Genomic DNA, 20,421 nt, shown 5'->3' on the forward strand with positions numbered 1-20,421 from the left:
ATTAATCTGTTATAGCTCAGTTACCATCCGAAGGAGTTCGGAGGGTATTGGAGGAGGTTGATCAGCCATAGATGGATAAGAAAATTTTGGGATCAAGAAAAAAAAGGTAAGAAGGGTTTTATGTCTTCAGCCCCATGGTGAGTGCCAATTTTTCTTGCGTGGATTGACTAAGTCTAACTCGTCCTCTTGACAATCAACTCTAAGCTTCTTTCCGTAACTCCGAGCTTCTTGTCTGGGGAGAGAAACGTCTTGGTGCAAAGTGAACAAAGGGGGAGGGTACCTACAAAAGGCACTCCGATGCTTAAGTCAGTCAAATGTGTGTGTTCAGTATATCCTTGATAAAATATCTTACCTTCTTTATATGCGAGGCTGATTTTGGCCGTTTTGCTTTAGGAATTATTTATATTAAAGAAGAGTAATGTCACATCAGTACGTTACTATTATAGTATTGATGAGAGGGCATCATATATAGCCTGTTTTTCTATGATTTTTCACTAGATTTTGGTTTAGTTTTCATACAAATTTTATTGATAAAGGAGCAAAAGCACGAATAATTTCTGCATGAAACAAAATTTCAAGCATATGTGAATTTTAGTTAATATACAGGGTAAATATGATGAAATAGATCACACTAAGTGAAGTTATGATTTTTAGCATTATTAGCACACTTAGTATAGTAAAGATTATCTTTTATGTTACTTTGATACACTTATTTGTTTGATGATAGGCAAAGTAGAAGCAGAGAAGTAGAGGAAAGTAGAGTTGGAGAGCCAAACGTTAGTGGCAATGTTGGCAATGAACCAACGCTACATGAAAAAACATGAAGAAGCAACATTGGAGGTAACGTTGGTGATCCAACGTTACCCCCAACGTGCTCGAAAAGAAGCCTGGAAAAATTGACAGCCACGCGTATGCGTGGGAAGTGAAAAATCAGAGGCCGCGCGTACGCGTCCACAACGTGCACGCGTCAAAAGGGAAAAATTGACAAGCCATGCATACGCGTCACCCACGCGTACGCGTGAGAAGCAAAGAATTGACAAGCCACGCGTGCGCGTCGCCCACGCGCACGCGTGAGAAGAACGTTGGCCCAGCAACGTTATCTCTAACGCTCATCTCAACGTTAACAAACTAAGGGTCACGCGTACGTGTCGCCCATGCCTACACGTGACCAGAAAAATGATGAGGAGGGGTCTGGGAGCAATTTTTAACGCTATAACATCACTAAAGTCCCCAATTACACCCCTGGATCACGCAAGCAAGCTGAGCCCATCAACATCACTCAATCCAAGGCATAAGAAGCATATGGATTAGGAATTTTAATTCAATTGTAATTTGCTCTTTCATTTTAGTTTGTAAGCCTAAATATAGGCAGTAGAAGGATTGGAGAAAGCATTCTGGATTGGAGGGAAGTCCAGAATCATGCATTCACATCCCTGACAGACACCATTCATACACTCTTTTTCCTTTTCTTTTCTCTTCTTCCTTAGGAGTAGTTCCATTTCCATTTTGTAATTTTCATTATGAATTCTGAAGTTCAATCCCTATTTTGAATTCTTAATCTTTTTTCTTTTCTTTCTGTACTTTCTTCTTTTCTATTTAGAGAAATGAACTAAACTAGCTCTTTTCATTGGGTTAGAGAGCTCTATTGTATTTACTTGATCAATTGAAGTTTTCATTCTTCTTCTTCTATCTTTTCTCTTGATTTTGCTAGAAAGCTTTCGATCTTAATTTAATTGAATAATTGTCTTAACAGATAAGCTATTCATAATTGGGTTTCCTCTGATCCTTGAGAGAGGGATGAGGAAATCATGCTAGAAAGGCTTTCTCACATTGGATTAGATTGGGGGTTGGATGGATATCGTCACATGTAATCCTACCAATACTTTGATCTATGAATTTGTGTGGTATAATCAGTGACCAAACTTCATCTCTTCCCATGAGCAATTAAATCAAGACATTGGGCAATTGTTCAAGCTTAGAGAGATTGGTGAGCCAAGACATTGGGATCCAATCACCTAAGATTCCCAAGCAAAGTCAATTAATGCATTGATTGAGGAAGAGATGAAAATGATTTGATCTAGAGAATTCAATATCTCTTGATCCCAATGTTCATTTTTTTTAGTTCTTACATTTACTTTCTGTCATTTACTTTCTACACTTTACATTTATGTCAATTTACTTCTCTGCACTTTATTGCTTTCATTTACTTTTCTGTTATTTACATTTCCTGTTGTTTATTACTTCAATCTGCTTGTCTAACTAGGATAATCAATTAACTATTGATTTTTAATCCGTTAATCCTCGTGGGATCGACCTCACTCTTTTGTGAGTTTTATTACTTGACACAACCTGGTGCACTTGCCAGTAGTTATTACGCGGATCTTATTTTTCGCACATCAAGTATTGAGTTATAATGTCTAGACGAGTTACTCATATGGCCGAGTTATAATGTTCGGAGTCAATTTATGACATTTTGATTTGAGTTATAATAGCCATATCAGTAGGTATAGCTTTATGTCTCGATTTGTTGTTCATGATATTTCAACAAAAGTCCCTTCTTCTCTTTTAACTTGGGTAGATACTTCTGTCCTTACCATTGTCCCTGTAATCGATAAGGAGTACGCTGAAACCTTTCATAGGCATCATAGGCTATGTGAAAACTGGTAGCAAGAATCCTGTCGGTTAAGAATTTCTCTTGTAGAAAGAAGAATTTCGTTGTAAGCATAGCTCCAAACCAACAAACAACTCTCACATCAAATTAAGATTTGTGGTTTTGTGTCATGAATAACGAACCCCAATGAAAATTTACCGAAGTATTTGGACTCTGGGTCGTCTCCCTAGGAAATAATGAAGCACTCAATTATTGGCTATAAAGGGGTAAGGGGGTTTTTGGTTCATAAGAGGGCAAGAAAAGTAAATTAGGCAAGTAAGTAAAGAAAACAAGATAAAGAACTCTTGGCTAAGACTTAGGTAATTGAGATCACCATCCTTGTCAACAAACCAAATATTGATAATCATGAGAGGCCAACCTATTAAGTTTACTTCCCAAAAGCCTTAAGTACGTAATATCTACTCCTAAGCTTGAAGTACATCAAATAGGTTTGATCACATCGACCCTTAAGTCCCAACCTACATACTAATTAACTTAGTAGTGGGTTAGCGTCAATGGGTGTCAAATTGATCACCAAGGGTTCTCAAATCACCAAATCCATTATATCCAATGACTCAAGTTTACCCAATTCCCTTAGCTTAGACCAAGAGTTAACAAAACTAGTCAAAAACTAAGGAAAATATTTCATCAAACACATAGAGTGCAATAAAAGTAAACATCATAAATTGCAAGAATAATAAAATCTACCAACTACTAATTGCAAGGAGGGTAAGATCACAACTCAATTCATCAATGAAAGAAACATCAATATTGAATTGCATTAAATGTAAATCAAATCCAACATGAGTTCATCATCACAAAAGAGGCATAAAGGAGAAATTAACATCACAAATAAGAGAATCAAGATGTAGAAATGAGAAATTATAAAGGAAACAAGATGAGATCAAGTAATTGAACATGGATCTAAGACAATCTAACCAAATCCTAACCTAATTCTAGAGAGAAGAGGGAGTTTCTCTCTCTAGAAAACTAACTAAAGGCTCATGTTGGCTAAACTAATTGCTCCCCTTCTGCTTGGACTTCAATTCTGCATGAAATACACTCAGAAACAAGTTGGATTTGGGTCTGGACAGCTCAGAAATCACCCCCAGCGTTTTGCCTTTAAGTGGGCCATGTGAGAGTATCGGCGCGTACGCGCCATGTGCGCGTGCGCGTCGATTGGCAAATTCTTCGTCCGCATGGACGCGGCATGTACGCGTGCGTGTCTATATACAAAACCACTTCTGTGCGTGCGCGCCTTGTACGCGTGCACGTCCATTGGTGCATTCCCAATCTTTGTCTCTTCATGCATTCTCCCTTTTGCATGCTTTTCTCCTCATTTCTTCCATCCAATACTTGCTTTATGAACCTGAAATCACTCAACAAACATATCAAGGCATCGAATGGAATTAAAGTGAATCAAAATCACCAAATTAAGGGCCTAAAAAGCATGTTTTTACACTTAAGCACAATTTAAGGGAGAATTACAAAACCATGCTGTTTCATTGAATAAATGTGGGAAAAGGTGGTAAAATCCCCTAAAATAAGCACAAGATAAATAACGAAATCGGGGTTTATCAAGAACCGAGAAGATGAGCAAAACTATGAAATAGTAGTGGTCGATCCCGAGGAGAGGGTATGCTTTGTCCCTTTAGATAAGTTGGAACGCCCCTCGTTTTACGCTAATGATTGTTTTTTTCTCGAAGCTAGACATTAAGCTGCCATGTTCTGACTTTGAGAGTAATGTCCTTTGGACTTGCAGTATTGCTCCATCCCAACTCCACCCTAATTATTGGGCCTTTTTCAAAATATACTAACTTCTATGTCAGGAGCTTGATGTCCGACCTTCCCTTAAGGTTTTGTTTTATCCTTTTGTTTTGACCAAGCCTTTTGGTTCAAAAAAGCTAGCTTAGCTTTTCTTCTGTACCGTTTAGGGTATGAAGGTTTTATCCATTTTTAACGAGTCCTTCCATTATTTCAAAAATTATTTCTTCATTATCTGAGCTGTAGAGGATGCCCGGCCTTTCTTTTTGGACGAGAATGATGAACCCTGTTTCCCGTTATACTGGGAAGAGAAGCCCGTGATAGCAAAATATAATGTAGGTGACTTAGATGAGCTTGAAAAGAGTGTAGTTGACTTATTCCAATAGTGTTGGGGCTGGGATCCTAACTTGGACACCAAAAAGAGTTTAGGGAATCCCAATCACCTTCAATCCGAGCTAGGTAGCTTTCTTATCTTCTGCATTATAAATTTTTGCTGTGAGTTTATGTTGACAACTAATGTTCCTTTTTGCTTTGCAGAGACAATGGCTCCTAAATTTGACGCTATAAAAACACTCTAGGCCACTAGAAAGAACGTCGTGGCTCGCGGTATACAACAAAAGGAAGCCCGGGATACTTCTGCTCGATCTACTCTTAAAAAGTCAGATTTGGGTACATCAGCTTCAAAGAAGGTTATACCTATTCCATCAACTCGGCTAATTACTCCTGATTTTCCTTCAAAAAGTGATGGGGCCCATCCTTCTCCTTCCTCCTCAAAACTACCTCCCAAGAGGCAAAAAATTGCTGAGGGGGGAGCATTTACAACAAGGGGTTTGACGCGCTTGCTTGGAGCGAGAAAAACATTATCCCCTTTGGCCACATTAGTATGAACGACATGGCTATCTAGAACCATCTTTAACTCCTGGCCCGAGGTAGAATTTGGATAGCAGGAGTGTGTACGACCCTATCCAGAGAGTTAAAGAAGACTCCTCTCAGTGCCACTCTCAGCTCTCTGGTGGTTAATCGAGCTGAGGTGGAAAGCCTGAAGGAGATAAAAAAAGGAGATCGAGGAGGAGAGGGATGGGCTGACATCCGACTTAGAAAAAGCTCGGGCCAAAACAAAGAGGACAAGGTGGCTATGGCCATGGCAGATGGATTAAAAAAGAAGGTGAAAGAGAGATATACCCGACTTATTTGGGGAGAAGCTCGATCTTGAAGAGGAGTTGGATAAGGCCCGGGAGAGGTATGCTACGCTTGAGGAGTCTGTAGCTGAGGGGATGGATGAAATGTTTGCTAACCTAAAAGCTTAGATTCAAATTATTGTTCTCGAGGCATATCTTTCCTTATTTAGCCAAGATAATATTGTAGTTGATGGGAAGATCGTCCCGGCTCCTGAGGATGATGAGGATGTTTCCTTGCCCGACCCGAAGTCTTTGAGTGCAGAGGTCGGTCAAGCTTCTCATAATCTCGAGGTTCTCCCCGAGGTTGTTAACGTCGAGCTTCCTCCTTCACCACCTGGTGCTATCCCGGCTATGTCGGTCTCCGAATATGACCCGACCTCTTCTACCTGCGCTAAGGATGTTGTTACTGGGAAAGATCTTAATCCTTTGCTGAGTGCCCCTTTGTAGTTTTTTGTCTTTAATATTTGGATGGCTCGATGTGTGGGTCTTTATGAATAAATTTTATTTGTAATATTTGGTAGCTTTTCTGAACACTACCATATGATTAGTTGTGCTTTTTTGGACAGCTTTTTCTATCAAAAAACCTTTTCTCATTTTAATGATTATAGGTTTTAAGTAATTACTTCGAATTAGATCTTAGCCCGTGTGGCTATTTAGTTGAAGATCGTGTCTTAGCAACCTTTAATGATGTGTTATTGCTAAGTCATCAGTGAGTTATATTAATTTCCTTTGGTAAGTTCTAACTTCGGCAATCAGACCTTGTTAAGTTACTTTTACACTTTGCTTTTTGTTCCGCCTTGGTTTTGAGATCGGTTTTCACGAGTTGTTTACATAACTTGTTACATTAATTTGTACCTCGTCGCTTCATCTTACCGACCCTTTTAGGTCAGACAATAATTTTTGCAGTTTGTCGAACTTAAATTAAGGCATTTTTATAGGAAACTTTGAAGAAGAAATGGAGTTATCATTGATAAATAAAAAATTCCTTTACATAAATTTGCTACTAAGGGTTTTGACTACACTTAGCCCTTGTTATGGTGCCTTGTTAAAACCCCCTTCAGAAAAAATTCCTTTTAGGAAAAAAATCTTAAGGTTGGAAAAAAGAGTACACCAGGGAACAAGGTATGCTATCTAACTGTAGGACTTTTTCAGGTTACAGGCGTGCCACGCCTTGGGAGTTTCCTTCCTTGTAGGTCAAACACTTTTTAGTAACTCTTTTCTAAGACTTCGACAATCTTGTAGGGTCTTTTTCGGTTTGCAGCTAGTTTTTTCTTCGCCCGACCTCTGAATACCGATGTCCTTTTGGATCAGTATGAGGTCGTTTGTGGTAAAGCTTTTTTTGATCACCTTCTGATTATACCTCAAGGCCATCCTTTGCTTTAGTGCTTCCTTTTTGATCCGAGCTCGCTCTCGGACTTCTAAGAGGAGGTCAAGCTCTTCCTTTTGTTCTTGGATATTGGCCCCTTCATTGTCGAATATAATCCTAGGTGACTCTTCAGCAATTTTTATGAGAATCATGGCTTCCACTTCGTAAGCATGTCAGAAAGGTGACTCCCCTGTTGTGGAATGAGGGATTGTTCGATATGCGCATAAGACTTGAGGGAGCTCGTCTACCCATGCTCCCTTTGCGTCTTGTAGTCAGCGCTTCAACCCAGCCAATATGACTTTATTTGCGGCTTTATCTTGTCCATTAGGTTGAGGATATTCAACCGATGTGAATTGGTGCCTTTATCTTGAGGTTGTCCACCAAATTTCTGATGGTTGAGTCAGTGAATAGATTATCATTGTCCGTAGTGACGGAATGGGAAACTCCAAACCTTGTGACAATTTTTTTATAGAGAAACTTCCAACTTCTCTAGGCAGTAATAGTTGCTAGTGGTTCTACCTCAATCCACTTAGTAAAATAGTCAATCCCCACTATGAGGTATTTGACTTGTCCTGGAGCTTGAGGAAATGGTCTGAGGAGATCAAGACCCTATTTTTCAAATAGCCATGGTGAGGTGACACTAATAAGCTGTTCAGGAGGTGCAACATAGAAGTTGCCATGCTTCTGACAAAGTGGGAACTTGTTAACGAACTCAGTTGCTTCTCTTTGTAAGGTCGGCCAAAAAAATCCAGCCCAAATCAACTTCTTGGCAAGTGATCGGGCTCCCAAGTGGTTTCCACATATGCCATTATGTACTTCCTCCAAGACCTCCTTTGTATTGGAGGTTAGGACGCACTTTAGGAGAGGTGTTGATATTTCTTTTTTGTATAGAACATTGTGGACCAAGGTGTGATTTTGTGCTTCCTTTAGGAGTCTTCGAGCCTCCTTTTCATTTTTAGGAAGTACAAGAACTTTAAGATAGTTAACTACGGGGGTCATCCATCCAAAATTTTGATTGGATATGGCCATTATGTCCGAGTTGTCATCATCCTTTGATATTGATGGTGCGTGGAGAATTTCCTGGATGAGGCTTCTATTATTGCCCCCTGGCTTGGTGCTTGCTAGCTTGGAGAGGGCATCTGCTCGGGCATTTAATTTTCAAGTTATGTGTCGGACCTCTCCTTCTGAGAACTGTGCTAGTTGTTCCCGTGTTTCATCTAAATATCTCTTTATGTTGAGGTCTTTGACTTAATAAGTGTCATTAATTTGTGAAGTTACCACTTGGGAATCACTAAACACTATTAACCTTTGTGCCCCCACTTCTTTGGCCATATTTAAGCCAGCAAGAAAAGCCTCATATTCTGCTTGGTTATTAGAAGCGAAAAACTCGAATCTTAACGAGAGTTCTATTCGAGTTCCTTGTTCACTTATCAGGATGACACCTACTCCACTGCTGGCTTTATTGGATGATCCGTCTACGTATAGGCTCCATGTTCTTGGGCTTCCCCGAATTTCAGTGTATTCAACTACAAAATCGGTGAGATATTATGATTTGATTGTTGTCCGAGCTTCGTACTTCAAATTGAACTCGGACAGTTCTATAGCACACTTTAGCATCCTTCCTGCTAGGTCCATCTTTTGTAGAATGTGTTTCATTGGTTGATTAGTACAGACCTTTATAGTGTGAGCTTGGAAACAAAGTTGGAGCCTTCAGGAGGCATATACAAATTTTTCTATCTTCTTATAGTTCAACTCTGATCCTTGTAAAACTTTGGTAACAAAGTAAATAGGTTGCTGTCTGTTCTTATCTTCTTGGATCAAGGCTGAAGCTATAGCTCGGCTCGCCACTGCCAGGTAGAGGACGAGCTCTTCTCCCACAATAAGTCGGGTAAGTATGGGTGTTTTGCCCAAGAATGCTTTGACGCTTAGAAAGGCTTGTTTACACTCCTGGGACTATTCAAATTGCTTCCCCTTTCTGAGGATTGAATATAAAGGTAAGGAATTCAATGCTGACCCTGCCAAGAATCTGGATAGTGCCTCTAGCCTTCCATTTAGCTGTTGGACTTTCTTGAGACAAGTCGGGCTCTTCATCTCTAGTATGGCTACTCACTTGTCCAGGTTTGCTTCTATGCCCCTTTGAGTGAGAATGAAACCTAAGAACTTTCCAGCATCCACCGCGAAGGTGCATTTTGAGGGGTTTAGTCTCATTTCATGTTATCTGATTGTGGAGAACACCTCAGAGAGGTAGGACCAGAGGTTGGACCAGAGGTCTAGTGGTGCGGAATTTAAAGTCCACAAACTAATCGGTAAGTGCACTAGGTCATACCAAGTAATACCTCAGGTGAGTGAAGGTCGATCCTAAGAGATTGATGGATCAAGCAACAACGATTGAATGATTTGCTTAGTCAAGCAAGAAAAAAATGATGTCAAGAGTTCAATTGCATAGAAACAGTAAAATTAGAGAATTAGAAAGCAAGTAGTAAATGGGTTGTGAAATATATATGAGAAAATAGTTAAGCCTTTAGAGATGTTTATTTTCCAAATTAACTTTTCTTACCAACTATTTTAATCATACAAGATTCAATTCATGGCAAACTATATATGACTAAACCCTAATTCCTTAGTGATTCAGCCTCCTCTAACCTAGTTAACCGCGAATTCTTTGGTCACTTAAGTTCAATTAGAGGGTTAAGTTCAATTCTAATTTATTTACCACAAAAATATTAATTACCATGTCACGTATTCCATTAAGTCCAGATAATTTGTGATTTAGGAGAAATTATTTTCAAGCTATTGTTCAAGTAAATTACTTTTCCAAGGTTCACAAGAACTCAAATAGAATAAGGGTTATTCTTTCAATCTACCCAAATCTGTAAGATAAAGAACGAAAATAAATTCTTGAAATTGAAATCAATACATGGATTAAAATAGAAGAGTAATAGTATTAATCCATAGAATAAACAGAGCTCCTAACCTTAACAGTGGAGGTTTAGTTGCTCATGACTCAGAGAGAAAACTAGGATTCAGAAAACTGTAAAGTGGGGAATGAGGTGCGTAAAAGAGAGGAGAGCCCAAAGGACTGAATCTTTTCTCTTTTATATCTAATCCTAGTTAATGTAAAATATATTTTCTAAAACTAAATAATATATTTTCTTATTTGTAAATAAAATAAAATTGTAATCAAAATGAATAAAAGATCTCATTGCTGGCTTCAATTAGCCGTGGGGACCATCCAATTCTTCAAGGTTGGCGCCTAACTTGGAGAATCCCAAGTTAGGCGCCACTATGGCAGCGTGTATAGAGCGTTTTTTTTCTTCATCTGGTGCCTAACTTGGATAATCCCAAGTTAGGCGCCACCCTTCCCGTAAGCTATTGGCGTGCTTGTCTTCATCTGGCGCCTAACTTGGAGAGTCCCAAGTTAGGCGCCACCAAGCTAAGGTCGTACAATCTAGAAGAAAAGTGTATACTATTACATATTGTTGAAAAGTTCTGAAAGTTAGCTTTTCATTGCCACTAAAACCGCATCAATTGGACCTCTGTAGCTAATGTTATGCCCATTGGAGTGCAGGAAGATCAGGGTTGACAGCATCATCCACTTTCTCCCTTTTCTTCTACACAAGCCCAGTCAAATCCATCCAAATGATACCTGATGAATCCATATTTGATGATGATTTTTGGTTAGAATTGAATGGATTTTCATCATATAAACTTGCACTTATTCCCTTGAATAGCATGCTTTTGAACTTTCCTTCCAAATTGCGCTAGATTATGAAAATATGCTCTTTTGTGCTTAATTTAATCTATTTTTATTCCGTTTACCTTCCATTCGATGCCTTGATGTTGTTTATGAGTGATTCCGGGTGTATAAGGTAGGAATAGATTGGAGAAAATGGAAGAAGAGCATGCAAAGTGCAGGAAACATGAAAAATCAAAGGAGATGAGCTCAGAGATGTGTGTGTGCGCATGACTGCTTGTGCGTACACACGGCTACCCAATCAGAGCGCGTGGATTGCTTCGAGCGCATTGCGCGTTCATTCGAGTATCGCCTAGTGTGCATGCGCACGGCTACTTGTGCGTACGCACAGAATTGGATTTTTTGCAAGGTGTGCGGAACACAACATAGCATATCTTTAGTATAGTTTAGGAGTAGTATAGTAGGAAGTTTTAGTTAGTTTTTCTCTAAGTTTTTTATCATCTCTATTAGGGTTTATATTAGGGTTTTACATTCAAGTGCCATTTCCATTTTTTATCTTGGATTTTGCTAGCTTTCATTGTAAGTATTCTCTTGTTATTACTCTTTATAGTTACATTGTCATTACTCTTTCTTCTAATTCAAGTTATAGTTCAATTTTGCTTCTCTCTTGCAATTTTAATTTCTTGTTGATGAATTTGATGTTTGATGTTTGTTTCATGTTTTCTTGTGTTATTCTTGTTGATTGAGATCAATTGTTGCTTTTAGTTTCAAGCCTTTTCTCATTTTCTCCATGTTTAAGGTTTTTGCCCACCAAGTGTTTGACAAAATGTCAAACATGGTTTTAGGCTAAACTTTTGGTTCTTGGCTTGGGTAAAGTGAGAAATTGCGTTTCTAGAGTTGGAATGTCCAACATTTAGCTTCAATTTTTGGATTGTTAATTGTTCTTGTTCCCACTAACGCTAATTTGTTGCTAAAGCAATTAGCAAGCAATTTAGGATTTGTGGGTTGGGAACACTTATGCTCATTTAACTTACTTTTCGATGTGAGGGTTGATCAAATGAGATTAATCCATCATAATTGTCATAGTTGTGGTTCCAACAAGGAAAGGACCCTTAGCTCACTCCAAGCCAAGACTCTTTCTGATGCTTTCAATCTTTCGTACACTTCTATGTTAATCTCTTTTATACTTGACTTGTTTATATTACATAGTCGGTTCTTTAATTTCTTCATTAGTTCAATCATTATAATTTTGCATGTTCTTTTATTACTTTATACGTTCATTTCTTCTTTGACAACCCCTTGATCACTACAACTGGATTTGCACACTCATTGTTCTAAAGTACTCCTTGGGAGACGACTCAGGAGTCAAATACTCTCGGTTTTGAATTAGTTTTGAATTGTAACACATTTTGTGAGTTTCTAATTTGATTGATGGCCAACTTGTTGGGTTAGGACTATACTTACAACGCTAATTCCATTTTGGATGATCAAGTTCCTAACCTATATGCATTTTGGATGTCACATCAAATTTTGGCGCCGTTGCCGGGGAGTTCACTTTAAGTGCAATGAGTGCTACAATTTTGGTTGTTGTAAATATGTAAATAGTATAAATATTTGATTTTTTGTTTGCTACCTAGCACTAATTGTAGATACTACTTTCCTCTTTAGTCAATCTTAGTAGTCGTTGATTGTTAAGTGGTTCTTATTTACTTGCATATTTTTGTTTTGGTTTTCATAATTGCATGGTTTTCATTGCTTCCTCAGTTGAATGACACGGTCACTTCCAGACTCGAGCTTGACCACTTTTGATTAAGAAATCAAAAGAACTTTAACTCATATAAGGCAAGTTCGGTGCCGGCTAGCTTTTGCGGATAGTGAATCGGGCTCCCTTGAGGAGCACTCCAATTCACTATCACCACCCGTCCGTGACTATCATTCTCCAATCAACGAGGACACTCTATATTCATCTGTGGTAAGTACTGAACTCTCTTTCAGTGACTCAGGTGACACCGTCATGGCGGACCCACCTCGAAGAATCACCTTGAAGGAGGCCGGAGCTCCTGATCTTAACTTGCAACCGCTTCAAATTCTGTATCCGGCTTTAGACCCAAATTTTGAGCTCAAGTCCGGCACGATAAACTTGCTCCCCAAATATAATGGACTGCCTGGGGAAGATCCTCTGAAGCATTTTAAGGATTTTCAAGTTGCATGTGCAACTGCGAGAAGACATGGGGTGGATGAAGCCGCGGTGTTGGTCTTCGCTTTCCCTTTCTCTTTGGAGGGAAAAGCGAAAGAGTGGTTTTATACTCAACCGGGTAAAGTTAGATCCAATTGGGACTTGTTGCGTAAAGAATTTTTGGAAAAGTTCTACCCTCCTCAGTAAACAGACAAGTTGTGAAGAGAGATCTCTTGCATTGTGCAACGAGATGGGGAGATTTTGTACGAATACTGGGAGAGATTTAAGAAGTTGCTGGAGGCTTGCCCTCACCACAGGATTGATGAGTTGGTTCTTATCAGTTATTTCTATCAAGGAATGCATCACCAAGACAAGCTCCTCCTAGATGCCGCGAGTGGAGGATCATTGAACAAAAACAAGACCACTGCAGAAGCATGGGAAGTTATATCAGACTTGGCGGACTCAACTCAGCACTCAAGGGCAAGGAGTCCACAACCGAAAGCTTTGAGTGAAGTTTCTCCCTCCGGGGATGCTGTTTTGACCAAGACCCTCGATGAAATGACAATCTTGTTGCGACAAATCACCCAAGGGCAACAAATTCCTCAAGCTTTGATAAATGCTCCACCTCAACCTCCAAGGATCGAAATACCATCAAGGATATGTGGTGTTTGTGCTTGTAATACTCATTACACCGATGAGTGCCCTCAACTCCAAGAGGACACTACATTGGCGGTAGCCAACCCTTATCCGCAAAGACCGAATTACAACCAAGGATCCTACTAACATGGAGGCAATCAAAACCAAGGGTGGAAGGATAATTCAAATTAAAGGTGGAACCAAGCTCCTCAAGCTCATCCCAACCAAAATGCTCAAGTCTACTACCATCAATAACCCCAAGGTTAACCACAATACCAACAACTCCCATAATCTCAACCTCAAGGGAAGTACCAACACCCACATAGTAGGCCTAGCCCTCCTCAAGTTAACCAAGCCCTTCCATCTAATCAACCTCACATGAATGACACAATTCACACATTCATGCAAGAGCAACGAGAGTTCCATAAGAAACAAGAAGCATATATGGCTACGATAGCCGAAGCCCTTTCCTGTTTAACTCTCCTTCCTTAAACCGCACAAAACACCCAACAAGCTTCAACCTCGAGTAGTTTACCCTCCCAACCTCAACCCAACCCTAAGGGTAGCATTAATGCCATTACCCTTAGGAGCGGCACTAAACTGGATAAGAATGCTGCTATGCCTACAAAGTTGAGTGAAGAGATAAACAATGAAGAGGTAGGAGATGAAGTGGAGGCGATGAGGGATGAAGATGAAAGTGTTGACAAAAGCGAGGAAGAACCACCCAAGGTCAAGGAGCCAAAAAGAAAGACCTTGCTTGAAGAGTCTTTGCCCATTCCATTCCCAACCTTAGCCAAGAAGGCTAAGAAATAAGAAGAGCTTGACCCCAATATGGTGGAAGTTTTTAAGAAGGTTGAAGTTACGGTCCCCCTCTTCCATGCCATTCAACAAGTGCCCAAATATGTCAAGGTCCTTAAAGATGTTTGCACTCACAAAGACAAGCTTGGCAACCTCAACACAAAGCTGGTAGAGGATTCTATTTCTTCTTTACTTCCTGAAAAATGCAATGATCCCGGCCTATGTTTGGTCACTTGCTTGATTGGTGGGATGAAATTCATGGACTGCATGTGTGATCTGGGGACGTGCATAAGCATTATGCCACTCCCCATTTACGAAAGATTGAATTTGTCACCCCTAAAGAGGTTCGGGGCGAGGTTTGTGCTAGCCGATAAAAGTATTGTGTCAGTTGTGGGGATTACAGAGAATGTGCTAGTTAATATTCAAGGATTGCTCTTTCCAGTTGATTTTCATATTTTGGAGACCCCTCCCATTGACTCTAACAAGCCATCGTCCATACTCCTTGGAAGGCCATTCTTAAAGACGGCCCGTTTCAAGCTAGATGCACATTCGAGAGTCTATTCTTTCGAGTCAGATGGCAAGTTGGTCAAGTTCACTTTGGAGGAGTCCAACAAGCCCGTTCTTGAAGCTTATTCTATTTTTGGGAGCGACATCATTGAAGATCAAGTGATTGAGGATGGCAAAGAGCGAGAAGAAGAGGATGTTGCCATGAAGTCAAATTCAAAGGATCACACTCAACCCAAGAATGCCAAGGAGTTAGAGATTTTCCTCCTTGGTGAAGTTTCCAAGTGACAAATGAAGCCATGCAAGTCCAACTTAGGACTCTAAACCAAAGTGCTCGATGGGAGACACCCCACCATGGTAACCTTGTTCCAATTTTATCTCTTGTTTATAGCCTTTTGAATTAGTTGCTTTCTTGTGATATAATGAGTAGCTTAGGTTTGGTTTGATGATTTTGAGTTGAATAAGTTAAACTACTTGTGGACCATGAAATTGTGCTTGTTTGAATGATTTAGGGTTGGTATGTTGATTTGCTAAGGGTAGGAACCTTAGTTTTGAAGAGAAAAGAATTTTCTGAAACAGGGCATCTGTGCGTACGCACCAAGCTGTGCGTGCACACAAAACTGTGTTTTTCCGCACCTGTGCGGTCGCACGACCCTGTGCGTCCGTACACGACTTAATATGCCCTCTGGTCACAGCGCCAGCACGGCTTGTACGTGCGCGCTGCCCTATTTTCTCTAATATGTGCGTGCGCATAGCTGCGTGCATACGCACACCTCCCCTATCGTACTTCATATGTGCGCCCGCATAAACGTGTGCGCCCGCACACCAATTGCAGACCCCTTTGGTGGGAGCAAGGGAACAGCTTGTGCGCGTGCTCAACCTCCCCCATGTTTGGCCTCTGTCCGTGCGCACGGACCTATGTGCGCACGCACACATGATTCTGTCCTCAAATGTAAAAAAAAAAAAAACCTGTCTGTGCGGTCGGACGTCTTTGTGTGTCCGCACGTCTTTATGCAACCTCTCTGGTTGCAGCGATTGCATGCTGTATGCGTTCGCACCCTTTCTAAGTTTTCATCAATGGGCGTTAACAGGGCAACCTGCCCTGTTGAGAGGCAGCTCCTCTCTTTTCTCCTTTTCTCCATAGCTACTCTCTCTCTTCTCTGCCCAGCTCCGCCGGTCCCTGCCGCTGGCCACTGCCGACGACCTTTCTCTCTCTCTTTCTCTTACTCCTCTTCTCTTTTATTTCTTTCTTTCCCTTCTCTTTTCTTTATCCACCACCTGTGAGTTCTCTCTTCCGGTGCTTCTTTTTTTGGCGAACCCAAACGCCGTGATTTCGCAATGGCTATAAGGAGTGCCACTGTTCCTCCCTAGTTCTTGTTCTTTTCAACCTATTATATCTCAGGTTCTTGCTTTTCCTTTCAATTTATGTGAATATTTTTGTAATTGCTTTCATTTCTTTTATGTTGCTTAGATTTAATTAGCTGCTTTCTTTGTTGTTTCTTTGTATTGCAAAGTGTTGTTGCTTGATTGTTGGGTTGGTTATGATCAAATTTGAGCTTAATTGTGATGAACTTGCACATTGCATACCACATATTCGATAAAATGCCTCGTTGAACATTTTGTTTGATTCATATGACTTGGCCATCATATGTGTCCAATTTATCTCTTGTTAGGCATATTGTATAAATGGTGCAACTTCGATTATGACTTTTGATGGTAGAAAATTGAAATCACCAATGTATTTCCTTGTTTGTTGATGTGAAATTTTGGTTGTAAATGCATTGTGTTGGTGTGATCTAAGTTTCATTGTTCATCTTGGAATTTAAATTGAGTAACCACTCTATGAATGTTCAACTTTGATGATGTCTTGATCAAACATCTTTTGGACTTCCAATTAAGAACATGGTATGTGTGATCACCACTTCTTGAGGATGAACAATTGATAATCCCTTTTTCGTGCTTGCTTGAAGTTGTTTGCATTTCTCTGTTTTATATTTGCAACTTGAGCAATAAGTCGTGAAGCTTTAACCTGTGAATTGCCTTAAGGGTGTGATTGTCGTGATATCCGGCCGGTGTGTGTGTTCCAACCGCGCGCAACATTGGAATATATACACCGTATTTTCTCTGTAAATCACACTACTTCTATAAGCTCTTTTGACATTATTAGTGCTTCATCAATGATTTTAGTTTATTGTTGCCCTATAATCTCGAAGTTCTTATATTTGTATTTTCAGGATGACGAAGAATGGTAAGGCACCGGTTACTTCGCCGGTTGAGCAAACTACCGCTCGCTTACCTGATGTTTGGAGGGATCGCCAAGGTCATAGACCAGATACCTTGGTTAACCAGAGAGCCGACTCTCAATATGAGGCTATTGAGAAGCGTACAATCCATTGGCAGCGGCCGTTGAAGGTTCCAAGCTAATACAAGGTGACTATTCACCAAAGGATTGCCTCGCTTCATTGGAAGTTTCTCGAGCGAAAATCCATTGAAGTCAATGAAACTATGGTGTGGGAATTTTATGCGAACTACCAAGCTTGGGAAGCGAAGTCAGTCTTCCTCCGGAGAAAGATGTTGGATACATCCAATCAAGCTCTAGAAGCTATCCTGAACATCCCCCACATTCCACTTGAGAAAGATGAATACTCCAAGATAAAAGTGGATGTCTTCAAAGGAAAAGTATCTCTGACTCCCATTCTTGAGAGAATAGGCCGTCCTGGTGTATCTTGGGAGTATAGCAAAGGGAGAAATTCTGTTCCCACTAGTATTGCATACTCTGATTTGAATGCTGAAGCTCGTATATGGTATCAGATTGTGGCGGACTACATCATCCCGAGCACCCACACTACCCATGTGAGATTTAGAACTGCTTTGCTACTTTGGGCTATTATGCAAGGGAAGCATATAGCCATCTTGCCTTTATTGCGCAAATCGATTTGGAAATTAGTTGAGAAGAAGAATATCAACATTCCATTTCCGTCGATGGTGATGCGCTTAGCAAACGCAGCGGGGGTAGAGAGGCGACCAATGGACATTATGTTCCGGGCTCCTATAGGCAATAAGTTCATTCCGAGGAGAGATTTGGAAAGATCAAAAAACTTTACACCCTCCGAGAGGAAGACACCCACAGCACTACCATCAACTCTACCAACTTCATCAACTACTTTACCCTTTCTTTGACCTCTTCTGGATCTATTCCGAGACATCTTGCACGATATCCACCATATGGAGCATTTGGAGCACAAACGTTTTGAGTGAATAGCGGCAAAGCTAGAAAGAAGAGACCCTGGCCCGATTCCTAAAGCTTCATCCGAGCTAGCTGGGGAAGAGCATGAGGCAGTTGACTATCCCACTCCTGAGTCCACCAGCTGAAGGTGGCCCCTCTTCATCCTCCCGGATCGTGAGCATGCACGGAGGACCGTGCACAAATTAAGTATGGGGGAGGATCGATGACTTCAAGAGGGGTAAAAATTTCTCTCTTAAAGACACTTTGTAATGTTTCTTGTAGTACTTTTTCTTCATTTTGAGTAGCTTTATTTCTATTGCATCTTGTTTGGTTTGCAGTAAATATTTCTTTATCGCTTATGGATATTTAGTAGTTAATATTTGCATGTTGCCTGATAGAACAAATAAGTTGGTGAAACACAAAGGAATTTCCATGAAACCTTGTTTTTTAGGGGCATACCATTGATTGAATTGAAGAAAAATTGTGTTTATCAACTTGCTTGGAGTATTTTGTTTGTAGAACATGGAAACGAGCTAGAACAACATACCTTGTGAGATTTGAGCTTTAATAGATGGTTGCACTTTTCAGCCATAACGTTATTCCTGTGTGATATACTCCTTTTTTATTGTGATCATTGATTTGCATGATTCTTTATGTCCTGTATTTGTTTTTGGATGCATTTAGCATGATTGAGGCCATCTTTGATGATAAACTCACTAACCTATAAGGCCAACCCTTGCATTCACCTTTGTGAACCCCTTTGAGCCTATGAATCCCCTTTTGTTCTAATGATAGCACATTAATCCCCTTAAGCAAAAAACCATTGATGTTCCTGAATTACTCTTTGATTAGCTTGGGTGGATTAGTGTGTAAATTCTAAGTGTGGGGGAATTTTGGGAAGCATTGGTGATAAAGGCATGAACTCTTTGTGAACAAAATTTTTGGGCAATTAGGTAATGCTCATGCATTTCACTAATTAAAACATATGCATGCATAGTCATATAAGAAAAAAAAAACTTGTGTATAACAAAGTATGAATAAAAAGAGTAAATAAAAGATGCATATGCCATGTTTGAAAAGAAAATGCATGAGTGAAGTGAGATAGAGAAAAAAAATGAAAATAGCTAGAAAGGTTGTATTGTTATGTGTACATAGGTGATGTAGGATTAGGAGGACACCCAAGCTAATCAAAGAACTAATTCTTTAAGTCCACTTAACCATATTTCATCCTACCTAACCCTAGCCCCATTACATCCCTCTAAAGACCTCATGATACTTGTTATTCATGCATTAAATACTAGTTGATTGTTAGATGACTCGCAAATCTTTGAAAAGCATGATAAAAGGAGAATTGAGTGGTTAAACCCTAAATACTGAGCGAATTGAGTGGATACACATCCGGTGAGGGGTTCGATCGCTCAAGTCTATGTTCTTACGCCTCATAATGTATCCCCTTGCAAGTTGTTTAATTGGATAGTCTTGATAACTTCAATGCAATTCTTTGGACATTGATCTTAATACATGAACTCTTTGCATTAGCCCTATAGTTTCTTGTGATGGATTGGAATTTCATGGTTTGTTTCTACCAACTCTCATCATAGTACATATTGGTGATTAGTCTTAGGATAGTTGCATGCATTTAAGTAGTATATAGCACAAGTCATTCTCCCTTTCATATATCTCCTTTGCGTGTGTTTAGCATGAGGACATGCTAGTGTTTAAGTGTGGGAGAATTGATGAATCCATATTTGATGATGATTTTTTGTTAGAATTGAATGGATTTTCATCATATAAACTTGCACTTATTTCCTTGAATAGCATGCTTTTGAACTTTCCTTCCAAATTGTGCTTGATTATGAAAATATGCTCTTTTGTTTGTTTGTGAGTGATTCTAGGTGTATAAGGTAGGAATGGGTTGGAGAAAATGGAAGAAGAGCATGCAAAGTGGAGGAAACATGAAGAATCAAAGGAGATGAGCTCAGAGACGTGTGCGTGCACACGGCTGCTTATGCATACGCACGACTGCCCAATCAGAGCACGTGGATTGCTTCGAGCGTGTCGCGCGTCCATTCGAGCATCGCCTAGTGTGCGTGCGCACGACTACTTGTGCGTGCGCACGACTACTTGTGCGTGCGCACGACTACTTGTGCGTACGCACAGGATGGGATCGCAAGGTGTGCGGATGCACGCATCTGTGTGTCTCGCGAATTGGGGGCTTTGGAGGCCCATTTCTGAAGTCTTCTAGCTCATATTGGAAGGGAAATGAGGAACATAATATAGCATATCATTAGTATAGTTTAGGAGTAGTAATAGGAAGTTTTAATTAGTTTTTCTCTAAGTTTTTCATCATCTCTATTAGGGTTTATATTAGGGTTTTACATTCAAGTGCCATTTCCATTTTTTATCTTGGATTTTGCTAGCTTTCATTG

This window comes from Arachis hypogaea, chromosome 16, assembly GCF_003086295.3.
Source record: "Arachis hypogaea cultivar Tifrunner chromosome 16, arahy.Tifrunner.gnm2.J5K5, whole genome shotgun sequence".
Classification (NCBI taxonomy): domain Eukaryota; kingdom Viridiplantae; phylum Streptophyta; class Magnoliopsida; order Fabales; family Fabaceae; genus Arachis; species Arachis hypogaea.